Below are 12,263 nucleotides of genomic sequence, written 5' to 3'. Positions count from 1 at the left end.
TTCTTTGTGACAGACATAAGTGGAGGTGGAACGGGGAACAACGAGCAGGTAGCAGAGAAAACCATTTTCCTTTGTTTGAATTTCATGGCAATCTGCAACCCCCATATACCAGCTCCGTACACAGCCGTCGATACACATTTCGCCTTATATATGTCAATCAGGATGCGTACTGGCCTGTCCCCTAGCTTACTTGCGAATTGCTTCAGAGCACCAATAGCCCGTGAAAAAGCTACATTCCTAGTCGTAATAGCTGATCTCCAGGTACCCCTCTTGTTAAAAACAATCCCTCAATAGGAAAAGGTATCGGTTAAGCCTATCTTAGATTTTTCTAAATTAATATTACAGGTAATATTACCTTGTTCGAGGAGCACATAGTGAAGGTCTTTCCTATATTAATCCTAAGGACCCTATCTCCCATGTATGCCGCGAATCTGGTTAAGGCCTTCTGGAGGCCAGTTTGTGTTTGGGCCATAATGACCGCGTCGTCGGCATACAGAAAGATAGGGACACGTTTGCCTTCTATTTGCGGGTAGTCCACCTCTGTTTTTAGGTCTCGCCTGTCGATGCGCATGCGCATCGAGCAAGCGAGACTATGGTGGCTTATCCACTCTTTATCCCCAACTTGCAAGGAATCGTGGCGATTCCTTGCAGTGCACGAGAAATTTAAGCTCAATGCGCATGCGCATTGAGCTTAAAAGCGCGTGCACATGCCCCCAGCCGCCTGCCTTGCCTACTCTCCCAGCTGGTGCCGCTCCACCCCCTGCGGCATCAAAGGCTTTCACGGCCGGCCGGCCATGCTTTCAGTTTCACGACCGGCCGGCCGTGTGAAGTACATTTCAAAGCCCGCTCTCCCTGCTCCGCCCCCTGCTCCGGCCGAGACGCATTTCTCCTCCCTCCTCCCCCCTCCTGGGTCAGGTTACCCTGCTTTCTGTTTCGCTTTTTGGATACGTTTTAGATGAAATCTGCCGTTTCCGGCCATCCCTTTCATCTGTAAATCAACATGGCTTAGTTCATGGAGTTTGAAGCCAAGAGTTTTAGTTGGCTGGTGCCACTGAGTTCACCAGACTTTTCGACGGGAAGTTCCTGTCCCTCAATGAGAGGAGGAGAAATTCATGTTTCTGAGGATGTAACTTTAGTTTCATGTTGAATATCCAGTTGTGCATGCCATTGCCTAAGAACGAGTGCACGTAGCGTGTCGGGTGCTTCCTTGTCCCGACCGTTCGCACCCCAGCCCCTTCCCACGGCCTCTTGGTGGTCTGTAGTTGGACAGACACCGGCTCCAGCAGCGCGTGCACTCTCAAGCCACAAATGCTTGGGCCTTAATGACGATTAGTGTCCTGGTCACGTGCTGCCTCGCGCACGCTGATGAGGGGCTGAGTACATTCTCAGGACAGCACCCTCTGACCTCACTGGACTTTCCCCGCGATAACATTTCCTCTGAGCGCTCAGCTCTGGGAAAATGTAATAACAGCGGGTGGTTCATCACGGGCTTCAGAATTTAGGTCGGGGCTGCCGATTGTCCTCGTTCACACTCACCCTCAACCCCTCAAACTCACCCTCACTCACCCTCAACCCCTCACCCACCCTCACCCTCACTCACCCTGACCATCACTCACCCTCAACCCCTCACTCACCCTCAACCCCTCACTCACCCTCAACCCCTCACTCACCCTCACTCTCACTCATCCTCACTCACCCTCAACCCCTAGCCCTCACTCACCCTCACTCACCCTCACTCACCCTCAACCCCCCACCCTCACTCACCCTCACCCTCAACCCCTCACCCTCAACCCCTCACCCTCAACCCCTCACTCACCCTCACTCTCACTCATCCTCACTCACCCTCACTCACCCTCAACCCCTCACTCACTCACCCTCAACCCCTCACCCTCACTCACTCACCCTCAACCCCTCACCCTCAACCCCTCACCCTCACTCACCCTCACCCTCACTCACCCTCAACCCCTCACCCTCAACCCCTCACCCACCCTCACTCTCTCATCCTCACTCACCCTCAACCCCTCACCCTCACTCACCCTCACTCACCCTCACCCTCACTCACCCTCAACCCCTCACCCTCACTCACTCACCCTCAACCCCTCACCCTCAACCCCTCACTCACCCTCACTCTCACTCATCCTCACTCAACCACCCTCAACCTCACTCACCCTCAACCCCTCACCCTCACTCACCCTCAACCCCTCACCCTCACTCACTCACCCTCAACCCCTCACCCTCACTCACCCACCCTCAACCCCTCACCCTCACTCACTCACCCTCAACCCATCACCCTCACTCACTCACCCTCACTCACCCTCAACCCCTCCCCCTCGACCCCTCCCCCTCAACCCCTCACCCTCACTCACCCTCACTCACCCTCAACCCCTCACCCTCAAACCCTCACTCACCCTCAACCCCTCACCCTCAACCCCTCACTCACCCTCACTCTCACTCATCCTCACTCACCCTCAACCCCTCACCCTCACTCACCCTCACCCTCACTCACCCTCAACCCCTCACCCTCACTCACTCACCCTCAACCCCTCACCCTCAACCCCTCACTCACCCTCACTCTCACTCACCCTCACTCAGCCTCAACTACTCCCCCTCACCCTCACTCACCCAAAACCCCTCAGCCTCACTCACCCTCACCCTCACTCACCCTCAACACCTCACTCACCCTCACCCTCACTCACCCTCACCCTCACTCACCCTCAACACCTCACCCTCAACCTCAACCCCTCACCCTCACTCACCCTCACCCTCACTCACCCTCACTCACCCTCACTCACCCTCACTCACCCTCAACCCCTCACCCTCACTCACCCTCACCCTCACACAGTGCAATAGTTCTCAGACCATTTCAGTTAGAGCTTTTAGAAATGTTTATGGCTTTTTTTATTTGTAATACTTTCGCATTGGCTACAGGAAACAAAAATGCTAAACATTTACAAAAAAAACCATAAACAATTCTAAAAGCACTAACTCTAATGGTGCGAGACCTATTGCATTTCCAATGCTTGTTAATAAATGGTCTGCCACCCCATTTATATATAAATTAAAGAGTAAAGGAGCAAGGATACATCCCTGGCGGACACCTTTCTCAATTGGGAATTTGGGCGTGCATTCTCCCAGTTTTCCATAGCGGACTTTAGCCCCTGCTCCTCTATATAGCTCTTTCAAGAAATTAAGAATGTTAAAATCAATACCAAGATCTACTAAGGTAGCCCACAAAATATCATGATTCAAGCAGTCGAAGGCCGAACTGAGATCTACAAAGGTCATAAATAAATTTCCCCTCTTTGCTGCCGAATATTTACATATTACTAAGGCCAAATTTAGGCCTTGTTCGACAGTGCCAAGGCCTGACCTAAAGCCGTACTGGAATTTTGAAAAAACGGCTTTCTCCTCAGCCCAAAATTGTAGATGATTTAAAAGAATTCTGCCCGCTACTTACATTAGCGAATCAAGGAACGAGATTGGCCTATAGCATTTAGGATCGTTTCTGTCCCCCTTCTTAAATATGGGGACAACAATAGCTTCTTGCCAGGTAGTTGGAAAACCCTTGATGTTACAACTGTTTAAAACATTTGTCAGGAGCGGTGCCCACAGGGCGACGTTATCCTTATAGATGTCAATTGGAATACCGTCTGGTCCTGGGGCTTTATTATTTGAACTATCTGCCAATGCTGATTCCACCTCATCTAGAGAGAAGACTACATTAAGCGGAAATAAATCTAGTGCATCATGTTCTGTGGTGCTCGTGACTCCCACCACTGAGCTCATTAACCCAGTACGAGTCTCTTGTTTATATAGCTCGGTGAAATGTTTAACCCAGAGAGTTTCTTCAATGACAATCTCTACCTGGTCAGAGTTCCTTTCCACAAAGAATGGGGCATTGACTGCGTTCCAGAATGTGGTAGTATCTTTTAATGCACTCGCTTTAATTAGGGCTTCCCAGGCAGACGGCTTCAAATCCTTCCTCCATTTTTTAAGGCATCCTTATAGGAAGCTCTGGCTGCTCTAATATCTAGCTGGTTTCTTGGGGCTTTTTTTAAGGTCTGGATCAGATGAGAGTGTGCTTTGGTGCACTCTTGATTAAACCATCCCTCTACTCTACTCTGACCCCCTTTTCGTGCTGTACCAGTTAGTTTGTTACTAATGTGGACTGAAATCTTGTCAAAAGCTGCAATGACCTTGGTGGGGTTAGGGTTCTCCTCTAAACAGGTCATAAAATCGTTTTTCTGATCCACTACCAGGTTCTCTAGGAAATTAGTCGGATTAACCTTACGCCATTTAATTACATATCCATTGGATCTAGCCAAAGAAATCCCATGTAAATAGATGTTTTCCACTACATTGGTGGCTTTGCTGCCTCTCTGCCCTATTTCAAAACTAGAACCGATTGGATAGTGGTCACTAAGTGCAATGTGCTCTAGGTTAAACGAGAGTACACTGCTGTGATAATTGGTAGAGACCAATGTAAAGTCTATGATAGTCCGGGAACCCCGCCCACAAAAAGTGGGTTCGAAATGGATCGGAGGAACACAAAGTTCATTTGCAAAGCCCAGGTCCCACTCAAATAATATATGGTTTAGTAAATTTCCGAGTACAGAGTGCTCAAAATGAGTACAGGGGTCACCCCTAAGATTCACCATGCCACATATCTCCGTATCGCTGTGTATGCATAAATGGCAATTAAAATCCCCGTCAAGATGATAAAGTGTTCTTTCGGGTCAGATTCCAATCCCCTATGAATAGCATCATTTAATTCCTCTAAGGCCCTTTGTAAGGCGGCCTTTGGGATAATATTGTAAAAGTTAATCAGGAGGATAGGGTGGTTTTCGCCTGACCTTAGGGAGAGAAGTTGATAGTATTGTACTTCCCCGTTGGGTAAGCATTTACTGGTTATGTTACTTTTGTTGGATATATAGGTACATAGCCCCCAGAACACCTCCCTCTATAATTAGGTTGTGCTGCGAGGAAATATGTACGAAACCCCGCTATATGTAACTCAGCCTTCTCCCAACATTCCTGCAGGCAAATTACTTCAGACTTATCTATAAGTTCCACAAAAATTGGGTCCCTAATTTTGTTTGAAAGGCCCGCTATATGTGGAAATTAGAAAAATGAATGTACATAAGCGGCGTTCATTTGCCTTTTTCCATTCCCCTCCCTGTAGGCACCATGAATACCGTGAAACATTGACCGCATCATTCCGCCAGTAAAAGCCCGTGCCCATATGTACATGACAGCCATTTTAGGCACCATGGCCTTTTGCCCGCTCATTGGAATCCCCGGCTTCCCTCCTGCGCGTATTTGAACACCCCCCCCCCCTTCTCACATGCATAGACCATAAAACCCTCTCCCTCTGCGCGACCCTGCTCTGAAAAGTAACACTCCTGCTTGACCCACGCAACCCCCCCATTTTCTCTCGAAGAAGCATCCTTCGCCTCAGCTGACATAACCCCACAGCTGTGCCTGACTGCCCCCGCTCTCTCATGCACGGGTCATAAGATCTCTCTCTCTCTCTCTCTCTCTGTGCGACTCTGTCCTTGGGAGTCACGGCCGCTCCTGACCAACACCTCCAATCATTTCATGAATAACCCCTCTGTTGGTAAACCCTCCCTCCGCGATTGACTGTCCACACAGGTCCGAGGCCATCGCCTAAGCCGGGAGATACTGTTTACTGCCCCTTATTGTATGGAGTCACTCCTCTTCAAAGGACCCACTATTGATCCTGGCCTCCCCACCCCCTGGGGTACGATCAGGCGCACACATCCTAAGAATCGGCGGAACACTCAGCTGCGTGATTGCCAGCTCCTCTTATCAGCAGGTTAAGGGCCTCTATTGTGGATATATGTGGGGTGGGATTGACACGAGGATTACGGGGATGTCTTTTTCCTTGCTTCACAATGTCTTGATTGTAATAAAGAAAGGTCATATGTCATAAACCAGGGTATAAGAGGCCAGGCCTCAGAGAACTTGTTAGAGCACCTCCCGATGACACCTTGTTTCGTGTCTGAAATGACAGGCTCTCCTCATGAGTAATAAACTCTGTTCTTATGATCCTGCTTCCAGCGCCCGTCTCTTTATTTGGTAGCTATTCAGAATGGGAACTAAGGGGCGTCTTGCGCCAGCAGCCTGGGCATCGGTTGTAAATAGGGCTGACTTTCCACTAAATAATATATGGTTTAGTAAATTTCCGAGTACAGAGTGCTCAAAATGAGTACAGGGGTCACCCCTAAGATTCACCATGCCACATATCTCCGTGTTGCTATACATGCATAAATGGCAATTAAAATCCCCGTCAAGATGATAAAGTGTTCTTTCGGGTCAGATTCCAATCCCCTATGAATAGCATCATTTAATTCCTCTAAGGCCCTTTGTAAGGCGGCCTTTGGGATAATATTGTAAAAGTTAATCAGGAGGATAGGGTGGTTTTCGCCTGACCTTAGGGAGAGAAGTTGATAGTATTGTACTTCACCGTTGGGTAAGCATTTACTAGTTATGTTACTTTTGTTGGATATATAGGTACATAGCCCCCAGAACACCTCCCTCTATAATTAGGTTGTGCTGCGAGGAAATATGTACGAAACCCCACTATATGTAACTCAGCCTTCTCCCAACATTCCTGCAGGCAAATTACTTCAGACTTATCTATAAGTTCCACAAAAATTGGGTCCCTAATTTTGTTTGAAAGGCCCGCTATATTCCATGATAATAACTCCAAACTGGCCTTTTGAGCACATCGTAATGGTCCTATGTCTCGCATGGTGGGATTAAAAATATAACCTGGGCTAGATGAAGGAGCCAAACTCACCTCATCATCCCTTATAATCTCAACAGGAGACATACTACGTGCTGGGCTATCTAACCCGGGGCGGCTCGATTGAGGTTTTAACTTGTAAGCTTAACCATGGTTTTTCGTTTACTATGGGGCAAAGAGGGTTGGAGGGTACTACTTGTTCCGTAACCTTGCCCACGGGGACCGAGGCCAGTCAGTCCACCATCTCCAAACACTCATATCTATTGGTGGTCTGTATGCCTCTCCAGGGTTCTCTAAAGGCTCGCACTCTATTATAACCAAACTTGCCATTCCAATCCCCCCAATCATCCCCCCCAGTCACGTCTACCTACTCTGCACCAGTTTCTCTCATATGCATCATAGTCAAAACCAGGACGCCAACTAGGGGGGTAGAAGAAAGAGAGACGTTTAGTCTCAATCCCTTCATTTCCTCCATGCAAATCCCAAGAACATATGTGATCGACCATATAGGGATCCTCAAAATTTATCACAATACAGTCACCCTGGGTTGTTTTAATTTCCTTCCCTATCCAGTGTATTCTGCGGACCGTTAAGATCCTACTAGAGTGATTTGGGGGTGGCGGTCTGTTCATATTTAACCAGTGTGTGATCTTATTTTTCAATGACCAGTTTGATTCTTCCTTGTAGTCAGTAAACTCGGGGACCCCTGTCATCACTACCACATAAGGGGCTCGCTCGGGTGGTAAGTTTACAATGGGTCTACCAAATCCTCCTCCCCCAAACCGTGCTTTGTTAGGAAGTGGAGGCAAAGCCCCGTTGGTTTTCACTTCCTGGGTGGGGTGATTAGTGTATTCTTGGAGCTAGTTCCCTTATTGTTATCTATAGTTGCATGGGTCTTAAGTTTTGGCTGCAGCTCAGTGGTAGGTATAGTTTTGGTATTAGCAGGGGTCCCCCCCGTATTTTTACTTAGTGGCTTGGGAGGTTCATTTGCTTTAGCGACCGTTCTTTTAGGTACCGTTTTATATGTTCCATTTTTAATAAGAGCACATAATTCAGATAGCAAATTCTCTACACGGGACAGTCTAACCTCCAAAGGGAAAAGATGGGATTTAAATAACTTGTCTATTTTAGTTAAAAGTCGCCCCTCCACTTCGTCAGTATCGCTATCAGCCACAAGGATAGCAGAGGCCTCGGGGCTCGTTGGCCTTACATCCCCGTTTGTCAAATTAATTTCAGGGTGTGACTGACCTGAAGGTGCTTAATGATCGAGTTCCTCTCTAGTGTTATCTAACACTTTATGTGTTGCACCAGCTTTTTCTATATTCTTCTTTTTTTTAGTTTTTTTCTTTGGTATAGCGCCCTCCTGCCTTCCCCTGGACTGTCCAGTGGCGTTATTTTTAGTAGATAAGTTCAGGCTGAGGTCCGTGGTTTTTTCCAAGGCAAGGCTTAGCTGTGAGTCAGTTAGAAGCTATGATATCGATAAGTCTACCTCAGTCGGTACACTATGAATTTCAGCGTGCACGGGGGCTCTGTCCTTAGCCTTATCAGGAGTCTTTGCGGCTGAGATAAGACCTAAGGATGATCTTCTTGCCAGGGCAAGATCCTGTGAAACTCTTCGTTGCAGCTGGGTTATCTCTTGATCGATTAAAGAATTTGCCCTTGTTATAAAGTTGTCTGTTGGGCCTATGAGTTCCCCCCCCCCCCCCAGTTTTGCTTTGTGTGCCTCGGGTAGACATCGTAATAGATGGACCCAGGGTAAAAGTAGAGATGTACGTCTTTAGTACAAGATGGTAAAAAGCAAGTTGGTACACTCAAACAGTAACTTACAAGTTAAAGGGATTCAGAGGTTAGAGAAATGGCCCAGTCCAGTCTCTATCGGTCACTAACGGGCACAAACGGGCCCGCCCTTGGCCCGGGCTTCGCCCTGGCGCGTCCGCGCACATCTCGCGGGCCAGGAGTAGGAGTCGACCTATATAGTAGGAGGGAACACGCCCCTCTGCAAGCAACACAGGTGATGATTGACCAGCCCACTTTTTAAGGTTAGCGATGGAGGCGGCAAGAGGACCAGCTGCGGCTGGTCAGGCCACACAGCACGCTGGTCCTCGCAGTCCCGCTACGGGCCTCTGTGTAATGTTCCGGTAGAAAAATAAAATCCTGTAGCCAGTAGAAAGGTGGGGCAGCACTCCGACGGTGTTTAAACAGCATGAGGGGGCCGCGAGGCGTGGAGTCACACGTTCCAAGGAGACAAACCCAAGGGAAACAGGGTCCACGGGGCTACAGCAACACGCCCCTTTGCAAGCAACAGCAGAGTCAAGGGCAGCAGTCCCGCGACCGCCCCCTCCCCGAGCTATGTCAGAAGCGGTCCCACATGCCTCCAATCACTCCCGGGACTGTGCACATGTGGAACTGTAGGGGAGGGGGGTGGGTGCAGGAGCTTTGTGCACGCGACCCTGAATGCCTGCGCTCTCCCCTGATAACACCGATGCGGACCCTGGATCAGATGCGCGCCGCATTCCACCATTCAAGGCCTCTCTGAGGAACCAAGCATCATATGAGCCCTCACTTCAACAAAAGTGGGCCCACTCAAGCGATCATTACTGAGGCCATGCATCGGAGTACCTCCCGGGGTGCAGGGCAGGGGCTTAGCGCACGCGATCCGCGGCATGACTTCTGTATAGGGTGACCAGACGTCCCCGTTTTCCCAGGACGGTCCCCGTTTTTGGAGAAGTATCCCTGTGTCTTGACACTTTTCTCCAAGGGACTCAAATGTCCCCGTTTTCAACCAGTGTCCCAGGTAAACACAGAAATGTCCCTGTTTTTCATTGTTCCAGTTGAGCATGCACGCGCATGCTCTCTTTGCATTGGCATTTGCTAGCCTGTGATGTGTTATTGATTTTTGGCAAATATATGCTGTAGTCCTTAAAAGTGTAAATGTAATAAGAAGTACTAATGCTGCTGTGTAAAGGAGAGGGGTGCCAATAAAAGACCTCAGATTTGTTGTCTGTAATGCTTCATCTCGGTCTGTGGAGGGAGCTGTCGTTGTTGCCCTTTTCTATGTCTATGACAGCTGTCAAATATTCCTACTTTTATGTCAAGGGTTACTGCAAACCGTAGTCCTACTTCTATGTCCATGACATGTCCCCGTTTTTTGTTTTGAGAATCTGGTCACCCTACCTCTGTACCCCCCACTGTCCCCTCACCTGAATACGGCGATGCCTGGAAAATCACAACCCATCCCTGAGAGGGAATGACTCACCGCAACAGAAACCAACCCGGCGACCGGAGGCAAAAACAGCACACCGACGCCAGACCAGGCCTCTGGACGGAGCGACCAGAAGGCACACAAACGGCATCAGGGCGAGGGGACAAAGAGGCCGCCAGTTGGGCGGGGGAGGAATTTATACCTCCCCCCAATCCCAACCCCGGCCGGAAGTGACGAGCGGGACCCCAAAGGGGTCTCTGGACACTAGGCTGCCCCGTGTGCCATCCTGCGACACTAAAGGGGCCGCCCCCTTACAAGGGTCCCCTGCGGAGACAAGTCGGTCAGCCCGCAGAGGAGGACTGATGGAAGAAGACAGTATAACCCGCGCCACCAGTGCCCGATGGTAATATGGGTACCCCACCCCCGCGTGTGAGCCCCCCTGTCTTCACTCACTGTGTCCCTGAACCGTGCGTCGCGCTCACTATTACATTATATTAAAAACTGATTTTTAAAACCGAGTGCTGTCTCTCTATCACAACTGGAATTGGGCAGGATGGATCAACGTTAAGTACTTATTTCTGACCTCGTGTGACCTGATAACGAATTTTATTTTTTCACCTTCCATATTGTAAAATCGACAGCATTGTGCAATGCGCTTTGAAGCAAAAACACGGGATCCTTTGGAGGCATGTTGTGGTTTACTTCCGTGACCTCCGTTTGGCATGTTTACTGGGACAGCTGGGCAGATGTAAGTGCTGGTCCAATAATACGGAGTCAAGCGAGCGGCTGACACATCTGGACACACTGGTTGGTCTGCATACATGATGTGGTAGTTTCATAATACACGGCCACCTCATGGGTGTTTATTCGGAGCCATAGACCTGCTGTAAATGGGCGGCTGTGGGTAGAAGCAGCCTGCTCATCTGGGTGCAAAGGAAATGGTGAAGACGATGCTTTTTTGGTAGACCTGTTCATTCTCTCACTCACATACAATTCACAGGTAGGCATGTATATCGGTGGATCATGGGCCTGAGGTAACGGTGGTTCTAAGTGTTGGCACAGTGTTGATGGAGGCGCGGTGAGAGGTTGATAGGGCGAGCACACGTGTTATGATACAGTGTAGGGTGTGTTTATTATTGGCAGTTTTAGCACAGCGTTGGCTGAAGCGCTATGAACGGTGGATAGGCCCGAGCACACAGGTTCCACTGTCCGCACACAAGCTGTGGTACTGTTTAGTGGCACACGCCCACCTCTGGCTATGTTTAGTGGGAGGCCCTGGGGCCTCCGTTCACAGGACGGCTCCGAGACCTGTGCAGCCTCCTATCTCCCCATCACGGAGCACAGACTCGAAGCGCCAGTTTACTGTACACATTAAGGCTATGGGCAGCGAGTCGCGGTTCCTGCAGATAACACTGATCTAAAGTTTCACTGGTCCAGGGAATACCACTCCGACCCATCAGTGTCTACTGTACACACGGAGACGCTGTGTTTACTCCTTTTACAACCATAGGCTTCTACTGCTGATGAAGATTCCAGCTGATACTTATTTGTTGGTATAGAGTTAAAACATGATTAATGGCCCGGGCCTGAGGTGTCGCAGCTGGTCAGCAGAGTGGAGAGCGTGCTAGGCCCACCGCCGCCCCCGGTACTGAAAGTCCGGCGCCAGGGGCTCAGCCTTGGCATGCTGCTGGCTGTGGTTGAAAAGGTAGGTGAAGAGGTCGTTATGGCACAGCTCCAGGATGGACACCGCTGTCATTGCATTTATGCAGGAGCCCGACTTGTGGGCTTTTAGGGCTGGGGTTGAAACAAAACCTGACAAGCAGCGAGCGACGGAAACGGGAGGAAACATGGGTCTGATTTCTAAAAAACATAGCACGTACGAAGTTATAAAGGAGACCATGTAATGCCGCCAGTACATGACTGAGTCCAGATGGGTGGGGCCACGAGGAGACAGGGCGGTAACAAAAAGGCCTCACTTTCAATCGGAGGCCAGCGTTTACCATAAAAGATGATGCCAGCCAATGAAATTGATGGGCGTGGCTTCAAGTCCACTACAGAAATCTTCTCGATTACTATAAGCCTCACAGAGCGAGGAGCGCATGTGCGCTCCAGCACTAGGTCTGCAACACCTAAAAAGCATGAGTACCATAAGGGTGAAAGGTGGAGGGAGAACTGAAATGGTGTGAAGCGATAGTGTGAAACAAGCATTTGCAATGCAATAGGTCTCGCACTTGCGAGATTTCCAGTTATCGGCATTGTAAATGACACTACCTTTTATTTATGTTTAAAAAC

Source organism: Lissotriton helveticus, chromosome 6 (assembly GCF_964261635.1).
Source record: "Lissotriton helveticus chromosome 6, aLisHel1.1, whole genome shotgun sequence".
Classification (NCBI taxonomy): domain Eukaryota; kingdom Metazoa; phylum Chordata; class Amphibia; order Caudata; family Salamandridae; genus Lissotriton; species Lissotriton helveticus.
The sequence above is the reverse complement of the archived record's forward strand: the minus strand, read 5'-3'. Positions refer to the sequence as shown.